At 45.9% G+C, this 16,654-nt stretch overlaps 1 protein-coding gene across 3 annotated transcripts in view; it reads left to right on the forward strand.

Moving 5' to 3' along the window:
* LOC126572018 (octopamine receptor Oamb-like) overlaps positions 1-16,654 on the forward strand; it is a 52,844-nt gene that overhangs the window by 15,089 nt on the left and 21,101 nt on the right. For all 3 annotated transcript variants that reach the window (XM_050231129.1, XM_050231050.1, XM_050231211.1), the window contains exon 2: positions 11,047-11,410. The gene's annotated coding sequence lies outside the window, so the exon portion shown is untranslated. The remainder of the gene's footprint in view (positions 1-11,046; positions 11,411-16,654) is intronic.

Consider the following 16,654-nt stretch of genomic DNA (forward strand, 5'->3'; position numbering starts at 1 on the left):
TTCAAGCACAGCGCGGTGCATTTTGATTATTTGCTAGTGTCTTAACAGTTTCACGAGGCTACAACAAGCTCGTAATAGACGACACCGACCTTCTGACCGCCACCCAAACGCGCAGCGCATTGTCTTGCGTTCAATGCGATTGTGGTCTTGCGGGAGAAGTTGATGGTTGGCCGTGAGCTATTAATGATTTTATTTGCATTTTAGAGTATCAAAAATATACTTTTCATTTCACTTGTCATCGCCAGTCTCCACAAGAAGCTGGAACGAGCTTTCGTTTTTACCTAGCAAGCAAGAATTCGCAAGTGTTTTGGCGTCGCTCCTCCATCTGCATATCATTCAATGCATGGTGCACCCATTTACCTACTGTTTGAACCATTCCATGGCACGTAAGCGTATGGAAATGGCTGGTTAACTTCCTGTTCCTAATCGTTTTTGGGTCGATTTTCACGCTTCTTGTAACGCAAATAAAAAATGGCCATCTTTGCGAGTGGTTTCCAATGCCACATTGTCACCAGAGGCCTCCTCACAAGCATTTTATGTGATTCGACTGGCGATTTTTCCAAATTAAAGGACAACAATGGAGCATCCCGCTAAAGCTCTGTTTTCTGGAACAAAACTACACACGATTAAGCAAGAAAAAATATACATTGTTGTGTGGTATCGCATCTCTAACCCATTATCACTTGCGTCCTGGTGGCCAGCCGAGGGTGTAAATCATCAGCTGACTTCTCTGGCAACTACAGGATGACAACGATAAAGTGATACAGTTGTTCTAGTGCACCCTGTAGTGGCTATGGCAGCTAAATGTCAGATCTGTGTTTTCTTTTCGAAAAAGTGGTCTGTTTACTACGGAATTTGAGTTTTGTTTTCTAGAAAATTCAAATGGATTCAATTAGAGACTAAATTAAGATGCTACATCGTCAAAACCTAACTAACCATCAGATAAGAATCAAGCTATCGCATCTGAATTTGTCCAGAATATTCGCGCACAGGACCATCAAACGATTCAAAGATCGGTTGTCCCTGAAACGTAAAACCGAGCGAAACATGGACCGTACGCACTCCAGCGATAATTAAGGCGGTCAAGGAGCGTATACGATGAAATCCGGAACACTCGTCAAGAAAAATGGCGCGTGATCTGAAAATGAATCACAATTGCATGTAAAACTAATTAAGAAGGATCTTGGATATAGCCTTTTGAAGAAGCAGAGGAATAACCGCAAAAATGTGGCCGATAGGGTTGAAGCTCATTGGAATGGACCGCAGCGTCTCGAGATTAGCAGCCGCTGGACCTCAGCATATGGGAATACATGCTAGGAAAACTAGGCAATATAAATCATGCGAGTTTGGACTCTTTTAAAAATCATTTGGATGAAATGCCGAATCGAACTCGTGCGTGCCACGCGTGTCATGGTTCCCAAAAGCGAATTTCGTGCCGTAAACAGAAACGAAGGCGAAAGATTTGAATTGAACTAATTAAAATAGTATGTTCAGTGTTGTTACATGTTTTTAAAACGCGCAAGCAGCGCGAAATAAAAGTGTATTCTTAGTTCTGTGACACAGTTTAGGTGTATCACTTCGACGTTGCCATCCTGCCACAGGATAGCGAACGTGTTTCTCATCGAAGTAATACCATGTCCGGTATTTCATCACTTTGCGGCCAAGCGGCTTAGGCTTCCCCTACCGTCGCAAGACCATAAATTCATCCAAAAAGTAACATACCGGGGAAAAAAAAATCTGATTACTGTTTCAAAAAGTTTATGAAATTCCCACCACTTTTTGGTTTTACTCAAATAAAATCCAAACAAAAATGAAAAAGATATGGCGTTTTTTTTTTTTAACAGTGTTGCAGCTGTTTGTGTGGACGCGATTAGATTCTTACAGTCTGGTGGTGCGAACATGCAAACAATGCAGACCAGCAAGACAAGAGCGAAACCGGCAAGGCAATGGTAGCACCTCCATCGATTCCAATGTCACGAGCTCAGGGCCCAGGTGTGCTATCGATTTGCCGACGCATGGTGGTAATCATAATGATAATGAACAAGAGCAAGGCAGATCGCACGGCATAGCGCGGGCACGAGCGGGACGCCATAGAATCGGCTTCGGGCGCTGCTAATTGGCACACCACGCATTTTGGGAGAGGGTTTAGGGGGGGGGGGGGGGTCGATTGGTAGCGAGGGTGCAGACAAATTCACCTCGGCCACGAGTACGAACTGCGCAGTTCGATCGATTCAAGCGATTACACATGGCGGCGGCGGCGATGATGATGAGGATGATGATGCTAGGAACTCTGATCATCAGGTTCAGGCCTGTCGCAGGTCGCAGGATGAATGAGGACCATGCTGTTGGAGCAGATGGGGGAAGGGGGGGGGGCGGGTTTCACTCTCCTCCCATCCCAGAAGCAACCACGAACATTCCCGGGCGAAGAAATCCCAAGCCTGCGCTGGCTACTGCGCTTTTGCGCTACGCTGACTCCGATCACTGCGATGACTGCGATGAGTCAGCGCATTCTCACCAACGAGTTCTCGCCGAGCCATGCCTTGGGGTTTTGTGTTTTTTTGTTTTTTTCGTTTTTGTTTTTTCGTTTTGGAGAACCTTTGACCACAACTATTAGACACACCGAGGTGCCACCACGAGGACACACCAAGGGGGGGGGGGAGGGGGAAAGGGGGTGTAGGAATAACAGCCACTAAAAAAGCAACCGCTCGCTCGCTCGCTCGCTCGCTCGTTCGCTCCATGGATTACTTTGTGTTTTTTATTTATTTTATTTTTTTTCGGAGCAGATGTTGAGTGGCCTGATCGTCCTGATCGTCACCGGACGACGCCGGAGAAGCGTCGTGGCGAGCGATGTCAGCGAACTTACCTTCCCTACTACTAAAAGCCACTACTGGCACACTCTAATGTTTCGTTCACAGAGGAAAAAAAAAAACAAAGTGACAATTTGGCGGTCGCACTACGCATGACCGACGCTCGGACTCGCACGCGCCACCAGAGACACCCCCGGGGGACGGAAGGTGACGACAAACACGTCACGCGAGCGGGCTGGAGCGGGGTTTAGAGCTAGAGCAGGGGCATGATTAGAAGACATTCGCCAATCCGAACGTTCCGTGTGCGTTTCCCGCCAGTAAACAGCCTTCGGTAAACTTCCATTAGCATAATTCGCGATACGTGCATGTGTCAATCTTGCTCTCTAGCACGGGTCTGTCGCAGCCTCCCCCCTGCCTGCCTTTAACACGTCAGCGGGCGCGCGCGCGCGCTCGCGCTCGCGCTCGTCGAGCGTGCCGTTCCGAAGAAACATTAACGAACCGCGCGGGAGCGGCGCCGCCACGGCACGAATTTAAATTGGATTTCTCAATCCCATCGCCAGGGCCCCGCTTCCCAGGGGCGGGGAGAGCGAGGACGCGGACCGAAGGGACCGGTGACGAACCAATAGAAGAAACACCCGGCCAACAACGACGGCCCCCCCCCCCCCCCCGGGTACGGTGATACATCTTACGAGTGCCAGCATCTTTTTCTCCACCCCCAGCCTGCCAGTCTGAGTCAGTCTCTTCGAGGCTTCTCCGAGGCTTTGTTGGGGTTTTGCTGTTGTGCGCTGGACAAGAAAAAAAAAAACACGGGAGGTAGGATTAGCCAGGCCAGGGTAGGCACACCACGCGCCCTCAGCGGCAGCATCATCGACGCACACATTTGCCTGAAATCAAAATGAAATGAAATGAATGGAATGGAAGCGCGAATGGGGCGGGGGGGGGGGGGGCAATGGCAACAAGGCAACAAACCCCTAGCTAGGAGCTACAGTGGTCGGCATAAAGTAAAAGCCCACCTCTATGGTCCATCACCTTTTTGCCTGTAAATTCGACATTTTCGTTCGCAAAGGCCATGTGCTATTTTTTTGCTAGAAGCCCGAGCTTTCCTCTTTCCAAATCACTTGCGTTGAGCTTGATTGGTTTGATAGTCTCTTTTTGAAAATTCTTTATATGCGAGATGGTCGATCACGAATGTGACAAAAGTAAAAGCCCACCTGCAAGGAAACATGTTTATAAATTCATATTGGGCCACTCATACCCCCGGATTTTCATTTGTAACTATTTTGACATGTATTTCACATGGTTTTAGTTATGTTGAGTATTTTTCTCATTGTATTGTCTCGTAAAATAATAGTTGTTAATAGAAACATCGTTCATAACGGGAATTTATATAAAAATTCTCGTAAATTTTCAACCTGAGCTTTGAGAAGGTGATTCTAGATGACGAGGATGTCAATCAGAACTTATGGTTTTAGAGATTCGTTTAAAATCGTTTTCCCATTGCTCAACAAAATTGCTTCCTCGCGTGCCCACACGCGGACTGAATAAATCAAAGAATCCTTTGCTGTTTGCTGATGAGCATATGGTCTGCTGTCCGTTGATACACCCATTCCTCGTGCAAAAACCCGCGCGCAATCGACTTTCTACTGGAGATGCTAGGATAAGTGAACTTAACATCTGTAAACAATAATGAAGAACACGTAAAACATTAAAACAGACGTTAATAAATGTCCTATTAACGATACAGTGACCACAGGGCTCTGCCAAAGTCCTAATAATATTTAAGTCCTTTGCAAAAGTGGGCTTTTCCTTTTGTCACAATCATAATCTTCTGGCAAAAAAAAAAAAAATCACATGGACTTTGCGACCGAAAATGTCGAATTTACAGGCGAAAATGTGGTGGACCATAGAGGGGGGCTTTTACTTTATGCCGACCACTGTAGCTGGCTAGAGCTGTCGATGGGAATTGAATTGCCCAATAGCCGTCAGCCGCTCCGAACGAAACCAGATCCTTATCCCTGGATTGATGCGTTTCAAGCGGTTTCCATTGTTACAATCGCCGCTGGGACCTTCCTTTTTAATTACGCTTTTGACGATGGGCCGGTATTCGATCGACGGCCATCATCGTGTTGTTTTGTTTGTTTTTTTTTTTTTTTGCAGTAGTATTGTCTAGATTGTCTTCAATTGAAACCCGGGCCCTGCCCGGAGGGGAAATTGAAGAGAAATGTGAGAACAGCAAGCGGAAAACGGAAGCAGCAGGGCACCGGTGGGAGTGAGGTCGGAGGGCGCGGAGATGTAACGAGATGAGAGCCAATAATCAATAATGTCCAAAGGCGAACAGCACCGCCGCGAGTCGACGAGTGAGCGTAAGCGATATCGACGAAAGAGAATTGGTCGGTGCGGTGCGAACATTGCCGGTGAGCTGGAGCAAATAAACCAATAAAGAGACTGGAATTGAAAGTGTACCTTTCGAGGTATCGAGGGAGCTGTCTTTTTTTGCAGCAGCAGCAGCAGCAGCAGCAGCACAAGAACTTAGTTCGAGTGGCTTCTACTAGGTGTACCAATATGAATTGAGCTTTTACGCATTAATGTGTCAAACGTGAATGTTTGGTGTAAGCGCATCTTAACTCATTTTTTTTTTTTGGTTGTTTGGACATCTGTTAATAATACCTTATACCCAGAAAACCCATTAAACAAGACAGATCGAGTTTGGCATCGTGTTAAAAATGACCATTTTTGTTCCGAAAAATGACGAAATGCGGGAAGCATTGATCTTTGGCTTCCATTTGAAGAAAACTGCTCCGGCATTCGCATCGAATGCTCGAAAAAAAAGTCAGAATTACTGCTAAAACATGATGAAACAGTTAACAACACCCAATACCGACAACAAATAGTCAGTTTAAATCAAGCATTGATCGAGATTCGACCAGAATGGGCGTCATGACAGAGGAACGTTTGTTTTGCTACTTAACAACGCTCCAGCACATCGGTGCAAAACCTGTTCAGGATATCGTAAAGGAAGTTGGTTGGTACACCTACAGTAGAGAGGAGATCAGTGGTCCGGAATCCCGAGCTCCTTATTCCTCCGTTTTTTTTTTTTTGTTGCAAATTAGCTAGTTACATCTTGGCTAGGCACCATTTGCTTCTGAATGGGGCGCAAACTTTGCGATAATATGTAAATGCCGGAGGAACACTGACTCATCATCAGCGCAGCCACACTCAACGCGGTGCGCACGCTGTACTGTGTACTTTTGGGACTGGGATTGTTACCAGATTGCACAGGAAGGCGAGACACAAGTTTAGAAAAGAGAAAAGAAGGAGAGAAAAAAAAACACACACAAAATCCTAGCAACCCTAAGACGACGAGCCGGCGTACCGGCGGGTGAAGGAAGGGGAATTATAATGTTGAAATTATGAAGAGCGAGAGAGAGAGAGAGAGAGAGAGAGAGAAAGAGAGAGCGCCGGGGGAGCCCGTGTAGGTTGAAGACCTGAATAAGCGACGACGCACAACAAGTAAAAAGTAAACAAAAATCAAGATAAACCATGAACCATTTGCCTTTGCTGCTGCTCTAGCTTCTACTTGAGAAGTTTGTTTGGAGAGGACCATAACCGCCATGGGTCGCCTGTGCACTACAAAACCGCTAAGGCACACACACACACACAGACACACATTTGCGCCTCAAGTACCGCAAGGATTCGAGGATCCCGGCCCGGGTGCCCGGGACGCCGTCAACGCCGTGCGAACGGGACCAAGCGAAACATAAATCATCTGACCCTTATCGGGCCGCTGTCTAGCTCTTACGCCTACCCTGCCTCTGCTATCTCTCTCATTTTCTCTCTCTCTCTCTCTCTCTCTTTCTCTTTCTCACCTATATGGACACATTCTCGTTTCTGTTGGTGGCGTCCCTGGTGCTACGCGTTGTCCACCTGTGCTACCAAGGAAGGAAGCAGGAAAGTTAGAAGCAAATGGCCACTGGTCGATGAAAATCCCGAGTTGGATCGAGATGTGGCGGCCATGTATTACGCCACCATCATATTATTGTTATTCCAATGAGGCGCAGGAACAGTGCTGGCGCGGGGGGGGGGGGGGGGGGGGGAGCTATAAATCAGCAGCAAAACAGTTACCGGCCTAAACTATGCTGTAATCAACTACGCATTGCTGCTAGCACTGTTTCTCTGGGCCTGGGCCTCGTTGACACTCTGCAGCTCTAGCCTGACAGCTGCAGGCTCACTTGGCCGCCCCACATCTTGGTATGGGAGAGATCCTTTTGGCCGGGTAGAAGTGTGTGTGTCTGACTGTGTTTGACTTTCATTCCAACAAATCACACCGCTGCGATCGGGATTCTGAGTCTGGGAAAGCGGGGAGCAGAGGGGAGTTTAATATCGGTTATTTCTGGCAGGGTGGACACTACTGCACGTCGCACAGGGGGTGGTATTGGAGCGAAAAAGCGGCCAAAAACACCCCTCATGATTGTTATTCGTTGTTGCAATATGATTGATGTTCGATTTAAAACCGTAGAAAAAAAAACTAATGTTTTCTAGCAATTTCAGCATATATGAGCGAGACAATGTTTATGAATATGCCTTTCTCTTATTTCTCTAACATTTGTAATTTTCCTTGAGCGCCCCCCTTTTATAGCGTTTACCCTACTCCAAAAATATTAAATTCACTCTAGATTGCAACCGTTTGTCATGAGCAACGTTTGAAATCATCCAGTTGATATTGGAATCCATCCATTTTCGCTTGAAACTTGCTTTCAATCTCAGAATTTCCTTTCAAAGACCTTCATTCTGTCTACTACTGAGGGTCACTCTAAAAGTTGAGCTAATTTCCTCCCAGCTTATTGAAGTATGTCGTCGCCAAAACCTTCTTGAAGCATTTTTTTAGAGTATCTTCGCACAAATATCGCCAAGAAATCAAGCTGGAAAATAAAAGCAAAAGTACAGCAAAACAGGTGAAAAATTCTGGAAAACCCCATATTTCACAAAAACATCGATAAATCGGTAAAGCGGAACCAGGCGGAACAATTTCAACTGGTTTTATATTCCAGAGGCCTTACTCTTTCAAATGCTATCTGAATTTTTGCGCGGGCGTTGCCGTGTTTTCGAGACAACGTTGAAGTTGAGATTTTCATTTTTGTTATGGTTTTTTGCGAAGGTTCATTTTTGATAAAAATAAAACTGTGATTATTTATAAGTTTCCAACCATTAAGAGCACTGCAAAATATTCTACTAGCCCCGTAGATGTTCGTGCATACCAAGAACCGGCTGTTATCTTGACTATAACTATTGTTTTTTTCCTATTTAACGCACCTATTTCAGCAATTTATATCCTTCCACTTCACAGCTGATAAAATGATAACGTAGCAGGGATGTGTAATCATTGTTTAAGCTTTCTATAATAGTGCTATCATGTGTAGAACATTTTAAAATTGTCAGCAAGGCAAAATTTGAACACACCAAAAGAAATTTGTCCGAGGGTTTTGGCCGGTTTTTGGTGCAAATACCCCTCTGTGCGTTTGTGGATCGTTGTGTAAATCGTTAAACGTGCACATCGGAAATGGCCCAAGCTCCAGGGTCATCAAACCTGGATGCACTCTCTCTCGCTCTCTCGCTCTCTCTCTCTCTCTCTCTCTCCCTCTCTCACTGCCGACAAAGATGATGCCCGTGTGGAAAACCGCTAAAGCTCCATCGTCCATCCTGTTTTACAAACCAAGCTCACCGAACAGCAATACGCCACCCACGGGGCCCCACAATCCTTACCGAGAATCTGTGTATTTGCGGGGGCGTACGTATGTGTGCGCGCGCTCGTGCCCGCCTGTGTGTGACTGTTTATGACCGAGCTCGTTGGGCGAGTGTGAAGTGCGTCATTCAGCCAAGTGGCAACCGCTCGCTGAACGCAATTTACGCAATTTGATTGAGAATTTAGTACACGCTGCAGTGTATTGAGTGTTTATGGGGTATTTGTGGCCTCTTGCGACACGCGGGATGAATGCGGTTGTTGTGGCGAGAGCGGCCTGTGCGCTAGGACAAAGGACAACGGACGGACAACGGGATTTGAATGGATTGCCGGAAACCGATTGCCATCAACGTGCGCGTGCACGTTGTGGTACGCACGATAGAACAAAACCAAGTTGCCTAGCACGTGTTTATGTGTGTGCCGATTGATTTCATCCCTTCATCGTCATCCTGTACCTAGTTTTATCCTGTGCTTGACTGCGTTGCAGGCGACATTGAGTAGATCGTCGATAAAGCAAGCACTCACGGCTCCTCTAGAGCTACTAAAGCTTGGAACAATTAATATTTGGCCCCATTCTTTTACTCACTGTAGCGCTCCTAGTGGTCGCTTTGCTACTCTGTTGGTGTCTTTTTAAAGGGCCAAGTCTTTTCTTTTAGTGATAAAAAATTTGCCAAAATCGAACCATACCTTCAAAAGTTATCACGCGATGAAACACGAAGGATGAGAAGAAAATCCTCTGCACACTCACTATGAAAACTTCGGGTTTGCCTGGAGAAAAATCCCCAAAATTTCAGCCGAAGCTCGAAATACAATATTCAAACGTTACGGGTGGGGAATCTTACGTTTAATTGGACATAATAAAACAGGCGAAGAAGCGCAACACATGCCCAATGCTACGGCTAAAACATAATCAAACAGTTTTCAACCGATCCTGGAATTTCTAAGCGTAATTTGGCCAAAAAAAACTTACGACCAGTGCAATCAGAGTTGAACAAATATTTGTGTGGGAAGGTTTGTGAGCCATAAAATAGCCAACTAGTTCCATCGGCCAACGCTTGATTGCCAACAATCCGTGCAAGGAAGCCTTACGAACAATTGTTGACCGACTTTGAACCATGGGGTTTGATAGACGATGAATCTCACGTAAAACAGCATTTTGCCATAAGCTGGGAGGCAAATTTGACATTAGCAATCATACAGGGAATGCGATAAGAAGGTTTTAGTTCATTTACGGAGATAAAATTACTCGTAACCTGCTCATTTGAGCAAGCGATCGGCAGTTGTGCTTTGAAAACGAAAGTTTTCATCACGGGAGAGTCCATGAACGGCCGTTTGTGCCCAGAAGAATGCCTGGAAAAGATCCTTCTACCTTTTATTGAGTCTCACAAAGGTCCGGTGAAGTTCTGGCCCGACTTAGCAAGCTGCCATTGCGGCACAGAGACCATAAATTGGTATCGAAACAACATTGCATTGATTTCATACCAGAAATCCTTGAATCCTCCAAATTGCACACAGCACCCACAGTCCAATACAATTATATTGAGATATTATCGAACAAAACAACTAAAGAAACAGCGTAAAATGATTAAAAATCCATCTGTATTGTGCAAATGGTGGGGAAAAATGGACAATGCGACTGCTTCCACTACTGTGCAGCACATTTTTTGTAGCATAAACAACCAAAAGTGCGTTAAACATACGGCTCATCCGTCCTTATATATGTTAAAAAACCAAAAGTGCGTTAATTCATACACAACACTGTGGCACAATAATTTAATCGCTATTTTTCCCGCATAGCTAGATAAAATACCTACAAAATGCCACCTTTACTATGTGTTTAGCTTATATCTAGCCTGAGCTGTGTCCTATTTTATGCGACCATATATTAAGTGTTCCAAGCTTTAGGAGGCAGTACAGCCAGTGGGACCAGAACTTATACAGCAATGCCAGCAATGAAAGAAGGAAAAGAAGAAAAAAGGAGGGCTGATATTGATAAGAAGAGAAAAAAAAAGCGTCAATACAATGTGCCAATGACTCCCGAAAACCCTGCAGCAACCCTTCGAAGAAGACGAGCTTCCCACGCTACGCCCAAATTATCCTGCTGCCGCTACTGCTGCTGCTGCTGCTGCTGCTGCTGCTAGCAGATTGTGTGCCGTCCCGGGCCCGGATCTGGTCCTGCGTAAATTTGTCGTTATCTGTCGCCCCGACCTCGGCTGCGCTGCCCTGCCGTACCCGGTCGGCCTAGTAAATCAGATAGATAATTGAAAGCAAATCGAGCAAAGCAATCGAGCTTCCCCAGAGCTCTCCCGGTTACCTTCTTGACGCCTTGATCTCCTCCGAATCCTAGCAACCAGCAACGTTTCCATGTTTCTCCTCCTCCTCTCTCGCTCTCGATCTCTCTCTCTCTCTCTCTCTCTCTCTCTCTCTGCTCTGCTCTTTTGTCTCTCTCATAATACTTTGCTTAATCATCCGATTTTTCTGTCTTACAAACTCTGTTCACAGTCACAGAGCGAGCGATCCTGCTGCTAGGGTGCGCGTACGTGCGTTTATGTGTTTTGTGTAAGTGTGCGGTAGTGCTGACTGGAGGTACCCGCACCTCCCGAATGTGGTGTGGATTGTTGTGTTGGGCGTTGTGTTGGATTGGCGTGCCGTGCCTGGTACAGTCCTCGACAGTGCGACCGGTGCTAGACACTGCTTGAATGGCTGACGGAACGGGCTTGGTTTGCGTAAACAAATTGCTGCTGCTGCTGCTGCTGCTGCTGCTGCTGCCGCCGCCGCCGCCGCTCTCGTCGGTACTACGACCGCAAGATGGCTAGGATCTACCAGACGGCCAGATTTGGAAAGCTGTTTCACAAATGGATTAAAGGTGAGTAAGCAGGTGCTCCAACACCGCGTTGAATTCCGTCCGGGTTACGTACAGTGGTCGGCACAAATAAAAATCCACTATCGGCTATGATTTACATTCCTTACTATTATGCCTATATTTTTATTTTGTAGAAGAAAGCCTGTAGTTTATTTAAGCGTATGATTTTATGATATTGCATTCAGCATAAATCAGTAAATTGAATTTCAAGTTTCAATCTCCAGTTTAGGGTATGACACAAAAAATACCATACCCTAACTATACCCGACTATTCCCATACTTTATAGCTATTCTGCACTCTGTATAACGTTTTTAAAAACCCCACACGTGAAGATTGCAAACACGAAAAGTTATTTTTACACACCTTTTAAGGTTCAGAAAAACAGTCACTTTTCCGGCAACTTATACTCGCCAACAATCAACTTCAACTTCAATCAACAATCAACCATTTTTACAATCAATAACACAGGAAAATCCAACAGCATCAACAAGCGAGAAGTAGATCAATTGATAAATAACAATATTGCAACTGATTTTGTATTGGATGGATTTTTCTTTGTGTCATACCCTAAACTTAAAATGCAATTTACTGATTTATGGTGCATGCAAATTTTACAAACCATATGACAAATTAAGCTACAGGCTTCATTCTACATGATAAAAATATACACATAATTGTTACATGCGGAAACTTAACCGTTTCGCAGCAATGTAGATGAATCGTCGTGAGTGGATTTTTATTTGTGCCGGGCACTGTACGTCGGATACAATCGGGCAAATCGGGGCGGGTGGTGGACAATCCCTGGATTGATTTGTGATGCCTACCCTTCCGCCCACTTTTGCACCGCTAGTATCCTTCGGTGCGTCTCGTCTCGATCTACCACGAATTCTGATCGCACCGGTTAGCTGAGATTAGCGGGCAGCCAACCGGCCAAAAAAAAAAAAGGGGAAGCGAGAACTCCAACGCGTCGCCATTACGAACATGTGATGGTTTCTGCATCATTAGGCCCGTCTCGGGAGGTGATAAAAGAGAACAGCGCGCCAGTGAACGCATTCCGAACCGATTGCTAGTGAACCGATAGCCACAAAGGGGAAGCCGAACGAACGAAGCCACGAGTTGGTCGAATAGTTAAAGGCAGGCCGACCGACCGACCGACCGACCGACCGACGGGCTGATTACCATCGAGGACGTTGTTCCTGTCAACTTCGTGTAGCCGCTTGGTTGCCGGCTGGTGCTGCTGGGCGCGCGTGTGTTTCGTGTGGAAAAATATATTAGGTTGGAGCATAAGGCTTTTCGTATTTTTTAGCAAAACTTCAGAGGGATAAATTTTTGGTTTCGCGCAACTTTTTTCAACCAAACATGATCCAGTTTGGTTAACCACCTTTTGCCTTTCACATCACGTTGGTGGCCCAATTTTTTTAGAAAAATTTCATAAATATAGCGAATTGCTTCACTATTTTCACTGTACATCTTTGAAAAGCGATAACTTTTTGTCCACTTCTCCAAGTTCTGGTTTGTTTTCATTAAAAGACACATCAAATGACCCTTAAAACAACGAGGTTTGATATGACATAGTGTGATTGATAACGGTGGAGAAAGACGACTCCAAAGCCATCTATTGCTAAAATACAAAAAGACTCAAGCTCCAACCTAATATATGTAGCCCGTGAAGGCAATTGGGAGGGGGGGGGGGGAGGAAAAAAAACGGCAAAATAACAAATTCCAACCCAACGACGCCATCAGTTTTGGGGTCATCGTGAAAACAAGGAGAATTTTGGGAAAGAAGAAGAGAAAAGAATAAGGGGAAGCACGATATATAGACCCGCCCACCACTCATATACAGCAGCTGCTGCTGCTAAAGAGCCTCGAAAGATTTTGTGGGTGCGATGGTTGTCGCCTCATCCAGATACACCAAAGTAGTAGCAGCAGCAGCAGCTATCAATATTTATAGACCGCTGCTAGCGCGCTGCGGTGCGCCACAGGAGCGGTGGCTACACAAAGGCGTAAAGCTATCAACCACGACCATCAGCGAACGCTGCAGCGGTCGCATGAGCACCCCCTCCCCCCCCCCCCTGCTTCCCACTGCTCACAACCACAACTGCTATCGCTTTCGCTACAAAACCCCGGGGTCCGGATGGCTGGTGGTGGGTGTACGCCGCTGGAAAATGATTACTTTCAGCTCTTTCAGCTCTGGTTCCCCAGCCTACATCCCCAGGAGCAGTGGGCTCCTTCATCACAAGGGGGGAGGGCGCAAATTGATTAAAATAACCTTCCCAATTACGGGCAGCCTTGCGCCTTGTGCGCCACCAGCGCAAGAAGCAGCAGCAGCAGCAGCAGAAGAAGAAGAAGAAGAGCAACTTTTGCAGGAGCAGAATGTTAATGCAATGTTTTATAATTGATCGACTCCCAGTCCCAGTGGGACACCACCTCAAGGGCGAGGGCGTTTGAAGGAAGAGTGAAAGAGAGAGAGAGAGAGAGAGAGAGAGAGAGAAAGAGAGAGTCCTTTCCTTTTGGGAGGTGGCTGTGGCAAAAAGAAAAACAAACTATATTGGCCATATCAAACGGTTTTTTGGTAACGAAACTTTCTTCAAACGAACCACTCCGAAAACTCTCTCTCCTCTCTCTCTCTCTCTCTCTCTCTCTCCTCTCTCTCTCTCTCTCTCTCTCTCTCTCACTCGGTCGCTGCTTGACGCTAGCCGTACATTTCATGGTGTGGGAACGTGGGGAAGGGGAATTAATTTTTTACTAACCACCCAGTCCCTTAGAGGGATCCCCCCCCCCCCCCCCCCCCCCCCCCCCCCGAAAGAGTCAGCGTGTGCAGCGTTTTGGATGCGTGCTGGTTACACAATCGTCACTGCCAGCCCCCCCCCGGGGGGGGGGGGCACCGTTTCCGTTCCTTATTCTATTGACGCGAAGATTTCTCAGTAGAAGCGTACACCCACAGGCTGGCCTGGGGTGGCGGGCATAAATAATATATTAATTCTTGCGCTACTTGTCCAACAAGCCCCCCAGCCAGACGGATCCGTCTTCTAGAGACCAAACTGGAGCGTACTGGCGTTTCCCTCCCTGCGAATATACCGAGCCCGAGGACGAGCCGAAGCCAGGCGTAACCCCTGGGTGTTGAACTGGTTTATGGAAATGAAGGCCGCCATGGCACGCGAGTTGGCGTTCCGGGGGCTATCCGGAGCTGGAGCTTGAAGTGCACTGGTCGAGTACGATTCTCACCGTAACCGGGGACCTCCTCCTGACCGGGTTGGGGGCGTGGGGGCGACAGAAGCGGACCGAATCTCAGTACGGTCCTAATCATGCTGATGGCCACGCGAGGAGCTGTGGGCTGTGTAAAAAGTTTCATCCATCTGTAAGTGGGGCGCGCCTCCACTGCAAGGACACCCTAACACGCCCGGACGCTCTGACGCTAACGCTCGGAACATAAACGCCACAAAAGGAAAAGGGAAAAGTGGCACAAAAGTTATAATTGAGATCAAAACGAACGGACGAACGAACGAACGAGCGGGGGCGGGTACGGGAGGGCTTGAAAAGAGCGCGCGGCTGTTGAAAGTGGACGGATCGGGATGGATCAACAGAAGTACCTACAACGGAACAGACCATCTGCTATGTGCACCACATTCGGTTCGCAGTGCCACGAATCCCCCTTCCAGCAGCAACAGCATCAGGAGCCACACTTCCACACGTGCTTGCCCACCCGTACCGTACCCCCAGGTTTGCTAAAGCGACACTTTTGCATCCATCTGCTCTGTCACTTTAGCGTTTACCGTTTTTGTGTGTGTTTTTTTTTTTTTATACAGCCCAGTGCCTCTTTTGCTGGCGTTGGCTCCGCTCTCGGCAGTAGCTTTTAGAATTTGAGTTTTCATTTTATCGACCTATGTCCTGGCGTCCTGGCGTGGTGTGGCGTTGTGTGGTGTATGTGGGAGGGGGACAGAGAGAATGAGTTTTTTTTTCTGTTCTTCTATTTAACGTTGCGACAAAGACGGAGTGTGTGAGAGAGCTCGCCCCAGCAGCTACCAACTTAAAGCGGTCCGTGTTGCTAGTGTACGTTTTTTTGCTTACTTTTCCACACTGTTGCGTGTAGGTGGTTTGTTTTTTTTTTGTTAGACCTGCTTAGTTAAGGGTTAAGGGGCTTCGGTATTTATTTACTTTTGTTACCCATGTTTTTAATATTTTTCCATAAATGCTGATCCTGTCAAGAGTATTGTGTGAAAGTTTTGGATTAATCGAGGAAAAACTGACATAGATACAGACTTTTCGAAAATTCGAGCTTCGTGCAACGTTGGCAACTCATCCCAAAACCAACGTTTTCAAAGTCGGTGCGCATCCAGTACCGTAAAAACGGCTGGACCGATTGATTTGAGGTTTTTTTTACACATAATTTGTACACTCTTTGCCAGGTATCGTTGTCGAGATTTCAGATTAAAATTGTTGATACTTGTTTTAAAACAAATCGCCAAAAATCGTGCTTTTAGGCAAAATGATGAAAAGCATCACTTTTTCAACTTCAAAAATCTGCCAATCATCGAAAAATTGGAATATCAACAAAAAGTTGACGGGGCTACCTAGATAAACTTATGATCTTTCAAACGAGTATCGACTTGCATTTTTCTGATGACCCGTCACGCAGCAACGATGGGCACTGTTTTTGGTGCGCATCAAAAGACTTGGCTCTTAAGATTTAAGCGACGAACCCGGTTTGACCATTGCGATCACTATTTCAACTTGAAAAATCTGGCAAAAATCGAAAAATAGGAAATTCAAACAAAACTCAACGGCGCTACCTGAATAAACTTATAATCTATCAAAAGAATATCGATGTGTATAGTTCAAATAACCCTTTGGTACGATGGGCACCGTAAAAAGTACCTATGCGACGACATGCCTACCAAAATCGGATGCCATGGATTAATTTTTCATTGAATGTGGCTCAAAACAATACCGAATAGTCTTCAAAATTTGTATAGTAATATGCCATTTACTTGAAAAATTAAAGTTGAATGGTTACGTCACAAAAAATCGTCAAAAATGGGCATTTTTTAGCCCGAAAATACCGAAGCCCGGGATTGATTCGAATCCTAAAATGTCTCATATTTATAAGTCTCATTGATTTATTCGAATCCTAAAATGTCTCATATCTATATAAGATTTTTCGGTGAAGAAACCATTCGACTTACCTGTTTTTTAAATCTTAGTTTTATATTAAAGTACAACCTTTCAAAACTATTTGGTTGTATTTT

This window comes from Anopheles aquasalis, chromosome X (assembly GCF_943734665.1).
Source record: "Anopheles aquasalis chromosome X, idAnoAquaMG_Q_19, whole genome shotgun sequence".
Lineage (NCBI taxonomy): Eukaryota > Metazoa > Arthropoda > Insecta > Diptera > Culicidae > Anopheles > Anopheles aquasalis.